At 53.2% G+C, this 13,652-nt stretch overlaps 3 non-coding genes across 3 annotated transcripts; 1 reads left to right on the forward strand and 2 right to left on the reverse strand.

Annotated features, from left to right (window-relative positions):
* Window positions 1-166: 166 nt before the first annotated feature.
* trnah-gug (transfer RNA histidin (anticodon GUG)) lies at window positions 167-238 on the reverse strand. Its single transcript has one exon. It is a non-coding gene; the product is annotated as a tRNA-His (tRNA).
* A 694-nt stretch (window positions 239-932) lies between these two features.
* Window positions 933-1,005, forward strand: trnav-cac (transfer RNA valine (anticodon CAC)). Its single transcript has one exon. It is a non-coding gene; the product is annotated as a tRNA-Val (tRNA).
* A 621-nt stretch (window positions 1,006-1,626) lies between these two features.
* On the reverse strand, window positions 1,627-1,698 carry trnad-guc (transfer RNA aspartic acid (anticodon GUC)). Its single transcript has one exon. It is a non-coding gene; the product is annotated as a tRNA-Asp (tRNA).
* Between the last annotated feature and the right edge of the window lie 11,954 nt (window positions 1,699-13,652).

The raw sequence follows: 13,652 nt of genomic DNA on the forward strand, positions 1-13,652 counted from the left end.
ATCCTTAGTAAGTCATTGAAGAAAACTGAGAAGAGGTCGGAGTGGCCTCTGTCGTTCATCACCGATCCAGTCAGGCAGTACTCCTCTGTAAAGCGCCGTTCGTTCACATCGATTGGCTTTTTTTTGCCTTCATTCGTGCGAGTAGTAAAAGCAGACGCCCCTATTCTGCCGTGACCCGGATTCGAACCGGGGTTGTTGCGGCCACAACGCAAAGTACTGACCACTATACGATCACAGCGAGTTACCGAGACACACGCGGCAGGGCGGAAAGGGCTGTGCTCTCTTCGTGTGACATAATTCGGAAAAGTCCTGACGTTGCATTTCAACTGAGCCCCAGTATACATCGACCCTTCGACACTCTGAGTGACAACTCTCTTGCGTGTTTTCTCATATTTATGTAGTTTGCTTGCATGATGCCGGGAACAGCATGGTTGTTCGCTGCCATATAGTCTAGCGGTTAGGGTTCCTGGTTTTCACCCAGGCGGTTCGACTCGGTTTTGCCTCCTGCTTTCCAAAAGATCAGCACCGTGTACGAAAGAGCCGCATTAAAACTACTCGAACGTGCAAAACGTGCGAGAAGAGGGGGCGCTTGTTTCCAACCGAAACTTCTCGCGTGTGAGACGAGCTGATCATCGCTGTGGGAGGGTTACTCTGGTAGACAGGGCTGACCTTCGGCAATAGGATTTATAGTCTCCAAGATGATATTTGCACTTTCTGGAGAGGCGATTTTCTCCACTTCAGTAGCCCGATTTCGTCGATTGCGTGGAGAGGGCTGTAGAATGTGGCGCCGCCTTTCCTGCTCCGTCCATGACAGGCGTGCTGGTCTCTGGAGAGAGAGCACGGTCCATCAGCGCACTCCAATAAAGGCACTGGAAGCAGCTAAATCGCATTGGCGAAGCTCAGCGCTGGGCCGCTGGGCACGTCTTACCACCGTTTCCGTAGTGTAGTGGTTATCACGTTCGCCTCACACGCGAAAGGTCCCCGGTTCGAAACCGGGCGGAAACAGACATCTTTTGTCGCCAGGCACAAAAGGGGATTGGGGATTCGCCTAGCGCTGTGATCGAACAGACCCACTGGACCCACCTCTTAGTGTGGCGGGATCTGCACAGTGCATGTCACAGCGCATCCTGCTTTCACTTCAAGGCGCGTCCTGATGCACCCCAGTCTCCCGCGTGACAGGTGGGGACAGGTGACAGGTCCTATACTAACGAGGAAGACATCGCTCTCTCCGACCCCCGGCATCGTGTCCCGACCCACCGTGCTGGAAGCCGACGCGTGCTGTGATTCCTTTACGGAGCAGAAATGACAACCGAGGAGCCGAGAGATCATTTCAGCATTTCGCGTCTGAACGGAAAACACAAACGACCAACACGGAATGACTTGCCTTTGACGCTTCTCAAAGCGTTCTTTGTGCATCGAACAGACCCACTCACCTCTTAGTGTGGCGGGATCTGCACAGTGCATGTCGCAGCGCTTCCTGCTTTCACTTCAATGTGCTTCCTGATGTCGAGTCGTGTGCCGTGCGGAGGCTCTGAAAGCGAGAGCAATGAAAAGGTGCACGACGCTGTGAAAGAAAACAGAGAAGTGAAAGGCAGTCATTTCTCTAAGGAGGTGAAAGAAAAGCTACTCCCCGTCGGGGAATCGAACCCCGGTCTCCCGCGTGACAGGCGGGGATACTTGCCACTATACTAACGAGGAAGACATCGCTCTCTCCAACCCCCGGCATCGTGTCCCGACCCAGCATGCTGGAAGCCGACGCGTGCTGTGATCCCTTTACGGAGCAGAAATGACAACCGAGGAGCCGAGAGATCATTTCAGCATGTCGCGTCTGAACGGAAAACAAACGACCAACTCGGAATGACTTGCCTTTGACGCTTTTCAAAGCGTTCTTTGTGCACGACGACTGCGCCGCTTACCAGATACAAATGGGTTGTACAACTTTGAACTAGCAAATGGAAGAGGGCTGAAGTAAGAGACAAGATGTAAGAAGGGTTAACTTAAGTCAGTTCTGCCTGAAAATTAGACTTCTAAGCAACAGGGGTTTATGGCAGGAAAGGGGGTTAACTGATAAGGATTCCAGATGCGAGGGGGCATAATCTTAAACTGACCATTTGGCCAGGGTCTCTTAAGTGGCCAAATACCATGACCCCCCCCTTTACCATAACACCGAATGACGTCTGAAGCAGCAAGGAAGGACTATATAACCTAAACGTTTGTACCGGCACATCGAACAATACTTCGGTTTTGTTGTTTCTTGCTTGAAACAAGACTTCGGCTTTATTGTTCCTTGCATGCAATACACTCATCTGTTTTACTTCATCTCAGGATCCAGAACCTTATTCCTTCTGTTACAACAAATTTGGCGTAGTCGGCGGATGCTCCAGAAGGCGCAGAACTTCCCATCCGCAGGAGAGGCGGTCAGCGCTCACATTACTAAGAGGTAAGGACTCCTCTTTTTAAAAAAAAAAAAGTCCCGACTCTCTCTGATCGATTGGGAAATCTCTGCTCCCTGCGAGAATCGCCTGAGATGACGGAGTAAACGTGAGTTCCTGAATTCCTCTGGCCCGGGGAAGACACCGGTGTATGTAATGGGTGGTTTGCTGTAAGCCCAGAATTTGGTCTGGCAGGCGGTCCGCGGTATTGTGTACAGGCGTTCGAAGCTGGTGTAGGCGTCCCACACTGACAGATTGAAGAAACTGAGTCTCTTTAGTCTGAAGGGAGTGTCTCACACTGACAGGCCGGAGGAACTGAGTCTCTTTAGTCTGAAGGGGGTGTCTCACACTGACAGATTGAAGAAACTGAGTCTCTTTAGTCTGAAGGGGGTGTCTCACACTGACAGATTGAAGAAACTGAGTCTCTTTAGTCTGAAGGGAGTGAACCCAGGTGCCCTGTGCTGAGCCAGGATCAGGGTGGAGTGGCGATTGCCATGATCCGGCGAGCACAAAGCTTCATCAGCTGCCCTTTGCCACAGGAGGTAAGAGGATGTCCAGTGATGACGTGCTTCCCTGTCCGTCGTGGCAGTGAACAGGTCCTGGTTACAGGATCTCTAAAAAAGGAAATAAAGACTGAAATCAGATCCGACCCACCATGCTGCCACGGCGACGGTGCACTGCCCAGTGAAAGTGGCAGCCTGTCCCTGGACTGTGGGTGGAAACTGGAGCACCTGGAGGAAACCCCCACAGACCAGGGAGAGAACATGCAAACTCCACACAGACAGCACCCACACCCCAGGTCCAGCACTGTGAAGCATGCCCGACGATGCGGAAGGGCTTTTACAAATGAGTGTGTAACTCACACTGGTGCCCAGGATGGCCTGCTACCGGAACGCAACCTAATTTTCTTAATGCAGTTTTTTCGAAGCGGTTCGCAGGAGCTGGAGGTGAGGACTGAGCTGGGGTCCAGTGTGCGAGAGTGACTGCTGATGTCGCGTGTGTGTGTGTGTGTGTGTGTGTGTGTGTGTGTGTGTGTGTGTGTGTGTGTGTGTGTGTGTGTGTCTGGATCGCTGTGAGCACCGTCAGGTTTGTGTATTTGTTTAAACAAGAGGACGTGTCTGTGCGGGTCTGACTCTGTGTGAAGGTGCAGCTCTAACTGTGAGCGCGGGCGTGTCTATCTCTCTACACTGCATGAGGGGCTAAATCTGCCTCCGAGAACCCGACTTTTCAGAAGAAAAATCTATGAAAAGGCACGGCCTGGCCCTCTTCTCTTGCTCCCGACGTACAACACACTGGGGGATGAAGCTGGTGTCTTCAGCTGTAACCCTAGCTATTTATGCAAACAGCTCTTTTATGAAAAGCAGCTCTAGGCCTAGACAAGAGGAACAGATTAAACAAATCTTGGATTTATGGCTTATTCAAAGCAGACTGAGTGCGGCTATACTGTATGTAGGAGCCAGAGATGAAGAATGAGCTATTTAAGGAAATCAGGAGTGTGAGAGAGGGACTGTGTGCTTTTCCTCCCAAAAGAGAAGGCTTGTGGTTCTTTATGCTTTTCTGCACAGGCTGCCAACGTTTGGGTTCTTGGTTTGAATGCTCGAGTTGTCAGGCTGGCGTTTTTTGTTCCTGTTGGAGCCCATAATTGTGAACAAGGCGCTTGAGGACGTCTCTGTGCGGGTGTGCGTTTGTAATGACGTGTGTGTGCCTCTCTGTTTCAGTATAAAAAATGCATTTAAGACATTCAGCCTTTTCATGTTCCTAATATTCTTTCTTTCTCGACAATAATAACTAAGGTGGCTGCTGGAAGAGGTGTTAATGGGGCCAGCAGGGGGTGCTCACCTTGCGGTCTGTGTGGGTCCTAATGCCCCAGTCTAGTGATGGGGACACTGGACTGTAAACTGGCGCCGTCCTTCGGATGAGACGTAAAACCGAGGTCCTGACTCTCTGTGGTCATTAAAAATCCCAGGGTGTTTCTCGAAAAGAGTAGGGGTTTTACCCCAATGTCCTGGCCAAATTTCCCATTGACCCTTACCAATCATGGCCTCCTAATAACCCCCATTTATGAATTGGCTTCATTACTCTGCTCTCCTCCCCACTGAGAGCTGGTGTGTGGGGAGCGTTCTGGTGCACTATGGCTGCCGTCGCATCATCCAGGTGGATGCTGCACATTGGTGGTGGTGGAGGGGAGTCCCCATGTCCTGCAAAGCGCTTTGAGTGGAGTGTCCAGAAAAGCACTATATAAGTGTAAGCAATTATTATTCATTATAATGTAATAAGTCCATTATTTCTCACCCCTCCATTGCAAGGCATACACAACACAAACACCAGGAACAATTATCTCAGAGCCAGTTAACCTCCCAGAAGAAATAAAAGGTGTTAAAAGTAAGTATCTCCTTTAGGTGAGGACAGACTGGGTCAAACAAAAACAACATTTGAAGTGAATTGCAAATGTATTGAGTTGTGATGCAACTGTAACTTGAACCTAACATGACTGGGGCGTGCATTTTTTAAATTGCATTTTCAGAGCTGAAATACAAAATGAAGGTGATCGCAGTCCAAACTCAAGGTATTATTGTAAAACTAAATATTCAACATGTTTCTACCTGTCCCTTTTCAGCTCACGCAGAAGTCCATAGCCTGCAACCTGGTGCCTCTCTGTCTCTCTCCCTCCACACTGCTGGTCCAGTGGAGGTGCTGTTTGATCCTGCAGGATCTGTCCAGTCTCGTATAGTCTTACTGAGCAGCGCAGGGCTCCCTGGCCCCAGGTACGAACAGTGAGTGTCAGTGCAGAACAGCTCTCTGACACTCCGCTCCCTCACTCCAGCTGATCAGGGCAACTACACAGTGAGGGACCTTAAGGGAAGCAGTATCAGCAATGTGATCGTCACTGTGGGTGGTAAGCAGGTCTACAGTAGGGTCACTAGAGGGCTCTATATTCTTGACAGAGTGTGTTCTTCTATCATCCTCTGTCCTGATTGTCTTTCAGCTCACAGAGACACTGTCACCCTGCAGCCTGAAGCCTCTCTGTCTGTCCCTCCGTTCACTGGAGAGCCAGTGGAGGTGCTGTTTGATCCTGCAGGAGGTGGAAACTGGACCTCAGTGTGTTCTGTCCAGAACAGCACAGCCAGCTGTGTCCCCCAGTACAGTTTTTTTCTATTTTTGATGATTAGCCATATGTTGATTACAATATTGTACATAATGTATAATTTGAACTCGATATTTTTCAGGAGTGAATGATTGTAAATTTTCAGAATAAATTTCGAAACCAAATTATTGTCCCTCAATCTCTGTCTCTCTCACCCTGCTGTCTGTCTGTCCCTGCCTCTCTGTCTCTCTCTTTCAGCCCCGTCTGTCAGTCTGTCTGTCCCTCGATCTCTGTCTCTCTCTCTCTCCTTCCTCTCTCCCTCTCGGTTTGTTTGTCCCTCAATCTCAATCTTTCTCTTTGCCAGCTGTCTTTCTGTGCCTTCATCTTTGTCTCTCTCTCTCCTTCCTTTCTGTCTGTCACTCTGTCTGTCCTGCGTTGTCCCAGCTGGGCCTGTCTCCCCGGCTCTCTGCCTTCAGCTCTGTTCGCCGATGTCCCACCAGCCCGTCTCTCTCTCAGCCTGTCTCTTGACTTGCAGGAGGAAGAGGAGGTGGAGACAGCTCCTCCGGCAGGAGAGAGGAAGGAGGTCAGTGCTGGTCCCACCCTGCCTCCTGTCCTGTCTGTGGTGGAGTTTGCCGTCTTGTCTGTCCCTGGGTCTCAGTGTCTCTCTCTCTTTCAGCCCTGTCTGTCAGTGTCTCTCTCCTCCTCTCTGTCCTCAGTGTGTCTCTCTCCTCCTCCTCTCTGTCCTGTGGTGTCCAGTCAGTGTGTCTCTCTCCTCCTCCTCTCTGTCCTGTGGTGTCCAGGCAGTGTGTCTCTCTACTCCTCCTCCTCTCTGTCCTGTGGTGTCCAGTGGGTCAGTATTAGTGGGCTACACCCAGGCTCACTCACCCCGAGTGTGATCTCAGCAGAGTCTCTGTGCTCTTGGGACACTTGACTCACCTGTCTCTCTCTTCCTTTCCCTGTGCTGTCCCTCTCCTGCCCCCTCTCTCCCTCCTCGGACTCCAGCTGGAGGAGGTCCTGCCCCCTCTCTCTCTCAGTGCAGTGTTCATGTACTGGAGTGTCCAGTCAGTGTATCTGTATGAACCCCTCTCTCTCAGTGCAGTGTTCATGTACTGTTCATGTACTGGAGTGTCCAGTCAGTGTGTCTGTATGAACCCCTCTCTCTCAGTGCAGTGTTCATGTACTGGAGTGTCCAGTCAGTGTGTCTGTGTGAACCCCTCTCTCTCTCTCTCAGTGCAGTGTTCATGTACTGGAGTGTCCAGTCAGTGTGTCTGTATGAACCCCTCTCTCTCTAAGTGCAGTGTTCATGTACTGGAGTGTCCAGTTGTGTGTCTGTATGAACCCGTCTCTCTCTCAGTGCAGTGTTCATGTCCTGGAGTGTCCAGTCCGACTCTTAACGTGACTCTCCTGTCTCTGCTTCAGAAGCGCTGGTGCGTCTTTTTAAACTCCCTGAGCTGCGTGTCGGTGGAGACAGGTGATCAGGACGAGCCGATGGAGGCGGTGGAGACCGTGGGTCAGGAGAGGAAGAGCGAGGGAGAGGAGGAGCAGGCTGCCGGGAAGGACAAGAAGAAGAAGAGGAGGTGCAGGTGAGCAGACAGGGGGGCGCCGCCCGGTCGTGTCTGTGATTCAAGGAAGAGTCTCCTCTTGCTGTTTGATGTCATGGTGACGTCTGTGTCTGTGTCCCTCACACCTGCAATAACAATATTCTTTCCAGGTTCCCTTCCTGGTTCTGTGCCTGCTAAGATCTGGACTGGACTCGACTGGACTGGACTGGACCGGAGCTGAGAGACACCAGACTGTGCTGGACCGAAGCTGAGGGACCCCAGACTGTGCTGGACCGAAGCTGAGGGACCCCAGACTGTGCTGGACTGAAGCTGAGGGACCCCGTTCTGTGCTGGACTGAAGCTGAGGGACCCCAGACTGTGCTGGACCGAAGCTGAGGGACCTCAGACTGTGCTGGACCGAAGCTGAGGGACCCCATTCTGTGCTGGACTGAAGCTGAGGGACCCCAGACTGTGCTGGACTGAAGCTGAGGGACCCCAGACTGGACTGGACCGGAGCTGAGGGGCCCCAGACTGGACTGGACCAAAGCTGAGGGACCCCAGTCTGTGCTGGACCGAAGCTGAGGGACCCCAGTCTGGACTGCACTGGAGCTGAGGGACACCAGACTGGACTGGAGCTGAGGGACACCAGACTGGACTGGACTGAAGCTGAGGGGCCCCATACTGGACTGAAGCTGAGGGGCCCCAGACTGGACTGGACTGAAGCTGAGGGACCCCAGTCTGGACTGATGCTGAGGGACCCCAGACCCCAGTCTGGACTGAAGCTGAGGGGCCCCAGACCGGACTGGACTGATGCTGAGGGACCCCAGTCTGGACTGAAACTGAGGGACCCCAGACCCCAGTCTGGACTGATGCTGAGGGACCCCAGACTGGACTGTGGAAAACTTTCACATTATCTCCACCTGAGTCCTCAGACCGTCTGCATGACCTTGTATTATTAAGTATTATTTTAAGGTCCTGTGATGATCGTAAGATGGGGGGGGGGTCACTAAATAACCCCTTGACATTAATCTGTATTGTAATTTTTGTTCTTTTGTTAAGCATCATTAAAATGGTTTAAAAAAAATCTGTTTAGCTTTTGGTTTTTTCCCTCCCCCCCCACCAAAACGAACGAACAGAGTCTGTCCTTCTCTTTCATCCCGGAGAGTTTGTGGTTGATGGATTGAGGCCGAGAGCCCTCGTCGTCGGCGTGCCACCAGTTGGCGGGGATATAGCAGGGGGGGCATCGTGTCCAATACTCCTTGAAACGAGACAGATTTCAAGCCACCTCCGTCTGAAGAGAAGGAAGTCGACCACGAAGTCCAGGGTGTCCTAGGAAGCTCTTTAGCCATCGTTTGCCCAGCAGCCATCTCACCCTGCAGCTCCCAGCTGGCAGCCCCCTCCCCACTGGAGCCCAGCAGGTGGGAGCCTGGTCAGTACCTGGAGGGGAGACTCCTGGGAAAAACTGAGGTTGCTGCTGGGAGAGGTGTTAGTAGGGCCAGCAGGGGGCGCTCACCCTGCGGTCTGTGTGGGTCCTGATGCCCCAGTATAGTGAGGGGGGACACTGGACTGTAAACAGGCGCTGTCCTTCGGATGAGACGTCAAACCGAGGTCCTGACTCTCTGTGCTCATTTACAATCCCGGGGTGTCTCTGGAGAAGAGTAGGGGTGTTACCCCAGTGTCCTGGCCTGATTCCCCCCATGGTCTTTACCCATCATGGCCTCCTTATCACCCCCCCTCTCTGAACTGGCTCCATCCCTCTGCTCTCCTCCCCACTGAGAGCTGCTGTGTGCTGAGCGGACTGGAGCATCATCCAGGTGGGGGCTGCACACTGGGGGGGCTGGAGGGGATCCCCCTGACCTGGGAAGAGCTCTGAGTGGAGGGTCCAGACTTATTAATTATTATTATTATTCGTGCTGCACTGGGCTTCAGTACTGGTAGTGAGAGGGGGACTCTGTGATCAGGACAGATACTTATGACTGTATAATAATACACGATAGAAATGGAACACAGGGTAGCGCTGTAGTCTCTTCGAAACGTTTTGAACTGTCAGAAGAAGTTTTCACAACCCGGACTCGTGAAGGTACAGGTCTTCTCCCATCGTCCAGAGCAAGGTGTATCGTGTCCTGGTGATTTCAATGTCGCGTTTCTGCTTTATTAGAGAGAGGCACTGAACTTTGGGGAACGTGACATCCACCCAGTATTACTAGTAGGTTGATAAATATAAATGTTTTTTTTCCCCCCGTATTATACCTTGCGAAATATAATATGTGTGTGTGTCCTGTGATGGACTGGTGTCCTGTCCAGGGTGTGTGAGTGTGTGTGTCTGTGTGTCCTGTGATGGACAGATGGTACCCAGCCTGGACACCCATGAGACACTGGCTGTGATGGACTGGTATCCTGTGAAGGAGTGGTGTCCTGTCCAGGGTGTGTGTGTGTCCTGTGATGGACTGGTGGATCACAATATTAATTATCCTCCTTGATTCCCTCCTTCATCGCCAGAGTGAAAGCGGGACACGGCAGTAAAAGCTCAGCCCTGCGGGTGGTGGTCCTCTCGGCCACACGGGGGCGCTGTGGCCCCACGGGGGGGGGGGGGTTATGTTCAAGTCCCGCTGGGAATCGCACCGATGCGGCGGAGTTCGTGAACGTCCCAGACACCAAGAAAACGAGAGAGAGAAAAAAGGTCGTTTTCGGGGTTCAAGAAGCAACCCCGAGATTCAGGGAGTTTCCCCGCTGAGCTTACTCTGCCGAAAACACGCAGGTTTTATTTTTATCCCGTGTCCCCCCTCACACAGGCCGTTCCTGTAGCGTGAAGTTGTGTTTTTTTGCGCAGCGGTCGGTGAGGGGCGAAATTTTATTTATTTTTTTCCCACGGTCTGAAACAGAAACAACCGGGTGGTGTTGTAGAGAGGTCGACGTGCCTGGTTTTCCTCGTTTGCGAAGCCCGTTTTTTGGGGGGGGGGGGTCGTGAGGTCCCACGCAGCGCTCGGAAAAGAAAATGGCGTTTCTTTTCCCCGCAGGACGGGGGGGGGGACCTGTGTTTTTTGGACGTGGCGTGGCCCGAAATTTACGCCCTTGGGCGCTAGAGGGGGGTGGAGGTTGGTCTTTCTTTGATTTGGGGGTCGGGGGGGGGGGTGCTAATTTCACTGAACCAAACCCCACGGAAACCCGTGTTGGACGTGGGGGTGCTGAATGCGCCCTCGACGTGATTTTGTCTTTAAATTCAAGTGCAGCTTTTGTAACCCTTTGGCCGGAAACACCTGGACCCGTTTCCCCTGCCTGTCCGAGGTGGCGACTACCGGGGTCGTACAGGGACACCCGGCTGGCCGCCGAGAGTTGGAAAAATAAAATGTCCACCCAAAAAAAAACAGCAACCGTGAAAAATGTCGGCCATTTTTGTTTCGTGGCCGAGCCGTGAGCGCGTTTGGGGCGACGTCACGGAGGCGTCACAATGAGCCGCCTGACGTCACAGAGCGGCGGATTCTAGCGGGGGGGGGGCGGCGCCGGAGCCCCGTGAGCTCAGAGGAGTGAAGAGAGAAGAAGAGGAGGAAAGCGCTATATAGTCCTTTCTAAACACGTGTTTCTTCCAATAAAGTTACTTCGACTTAGATCGTTAGTTTCAGCTTCAGAATCGCTCTTCAGAATCCCCGTGAAATCGGTAAGTCAGTCAAAAGCGCCGCTGGCGAGAAATAACAAAATAAGTGGAGAAATAAGTTGTTTTTTTTTACCGTTACTCAACTCTTATGGGTGTGATCGTGCTGTAAAAAGATATTGAGAGGAGGTGCACCTCTACACAGAGAGTGGTGGGGGTGGGGAACAAGCTGCCCAGCCCTGTGGTTGAAGCCGATACCCTGGCTTCTCTCCAGACAGAGCTGGGTGAGCTCCTCCAGTCAGGACAGGAGGCTCTTCTGTACACAGAGGGTGGCGGGGGTGTGGAACAAAGCTGATACCCTGGCTCCTCTCCAGACACAGCTGGGTGAGCTCCTCCAGTCAGGACAGGAGGCTCTTCTGTACACCGAGGGTGGTAGGGGTGTGGAACAAAGCTGATACCCTGGCTTCTCTCCATACACAGCTGGGTGAGGTCCTCCAGTCAGGACAGGAGGCTCTTCTGTACACAGAGGGGGGCGGGGGTGGGGAACAAGCCGCCCAGCTGTGTGGTTCCGCCCCCTCCCCTCCCCTCTGTGACTCTGCTTGTCTCGGCAGGACGATGGACCGACAGAGATGCCGCACGGCCGTGCGCGGTCGCAGCAGGACCCGGGCCCGGCGAGGCGTCGTAAGTCCACCCCTCCCGCCCGCCGTCCAGCGTCCAGCGTCCAGCCCTCCTCCGACTGGCCTCTCCGCCCCCAGCAGCGCTCGCTGTATTATAATAATAATAATAATAAACTTCACTGATAGAGCACCTTTCACACACATAGCAGCGCAAAGCGCTTGACAGACCAGGTCTCACGGTAACACCTCCAGACGAGGAGAGACACTTCCAGTGGTGATCTTGACTGAGGACACGCCTCGGCTCAAGAGACAGGGTCGCGGGTCCGAGGAAAACCAAGCTGCAGGTCCATTATGGCCTTCTGAGAGCACAGATTGCCTCTGAACGTCCCAGACTCTTCCTGGACACACTGTAGAGACTCACCTGTCCAGACTCTTACTGGACACACTGTACACACTCACCTGTCCACACTCTCACTGGACACACTGTACACACTCACCTGTCCACACTTTCACTGGACACACTGTACACACTCACCTGTCCAGACTCTCACTGGACAGACTGTAGAGACTCACCTGTCCAGACTCTTTCTGGACACACTGGACACACTCACCTGTCCAGACTCTCACTGGAAACACTGTACACACTCACCTGTCCACACTCTCACTGGACACACTGTACACACTCACCTGTCCACACTCTCACTGGACACACTGTACACACTCACCTGTCCAGACTCTCACTGGACACACTGTACACACTCACCTGTCCACACTCTCACTGGACAGACTGTAGAGACTCACCTGTCCAGACTCTCACTGGACACACTGTACACACTCACCTGTCCACACTCTCACTGGACACACTGTAGAGACTGCCCAAGGCCTGGGCTGGGCTATGTGGTCAGAGCTGTCTCGGAGATGGGCTTTTTGGCGTCTTCACAGGTCACACCGGTCAGGCCGAACCCGGACTGGCAGCGGGAGAGGTCCCGGCCCAAATCCCGGTGCTTTTCCGTAAGTCTGACCCGGTCGCCTTCCGCGAGACTGGACCGGCCGCCCTGTGGTGGGCCCGGTGCCCCACATCTACCCTACAGCTCCCCACACTGACCCCTAAACTCCCGATACCCTACAGCTCCCCACACTGACCCCTAAACTCCCGATACCCTACAGCTCCCCACACTGACCCCTAAACTCCCGATACCCTACAGCTCCCCACTCTGACCCCTAAACTCCCGATACCCTACAGCTCCCCACACTGACCCCTAAACTCCCGATACCCTACAGCTCCCCACACTGACCCCTAAACTCCCGATACCCTACAGCTCCCCACACTGACCCCTAAACTCCCGATACCCTACAGCTCCCCACACTGACCCCTAAACTCCCGATACCCTACAGCTCCCCACTCTGACCCCCACAGTCCTGATGGCCGAGAGGTCTCTGCTTGCTGTAGTGATTGAGTGAGCTCTGTGGACCTGACCTCTGTCTTGTGTCCTCGTTTCCAGCGTCTCCTAGTGGTCCGTCATTTCTCAAGACCTGAAGGTGAGATCTGGGGAGGAGACAGAGCACCCCCTAACACCCCTGAGCTGGGTTACAGGGTAAGACAGCTTCTTACTGTTGGACACACCTGTCCACACTCTTACTGGACACACTGTCCACACTCGCCTGTCCGGACTCTTACTGGACACACTGGACACACTCACCTGTCCAGACTCTTGCTGGACACACTGTACACACTCACCTGTCCAGACTCTTACTGTCCACACTCACCTGTCCACACTCTCACTGGACACACTGTACAGACTCGCCTGTCCACACTCTCACTGGACACACTGTACACACTCACCTGTCCAGACTCTCACTGGACACACTGGACACACTCACCTGTCCAGACTCTCACTGGACACACTGTACACACTCACCTGTCCAGACTCTTTCTGGACACACTGTACACACTCACCTGTCCAGACTCTCACTGGACACACTGGACACACTCACCTGTCCAGACTCTCACTGGACACACTGTAGAGACTCACCTGTCCACACTCTCACTGGACACACTGTACACTCTCACCTGTCCAGACTCTCACTGGACACACTGGACACACTCACCTGTCCAGACTCTTACTGCACACTCACCTGTCCACACTCTCACTGGACACACTGGACACACTCACCTGTCCAGACTCTTACTGGACACACTGTACACACTCACCTGTCCACACTCTCACTGGACACACTGTCTACACTCACCTGTCCACACTCTCACTGTCCACACTCACCTGTCCAGGCGTAGTCTCATCCCCCCTGCGTTGTGTCTCCCCCTCTCCCCGCTGGACAGAATCCCGAGGTGTCTTCGTGTCTCCCCGAGCTCGTCCAGAAGCTGGAGAG

Source organism: Lepisosteus platostomus, chromosome 5 (assembly GCF_059453375.1).
Source record: "Lepisosteus platostomus isolate fLepPlt1 chromosome 5, fLepPlt1.hap1, whole genome shotgun sequence".
In the NCBI taxonomy this organism is placed as follows: domain Eukaryota; kingdom Metazoa; phylum Chordata; class Actinopteri; order Semionotiformes; family Lepisosteidae; genus Lepisosteus; species Lepisosteus platostomus.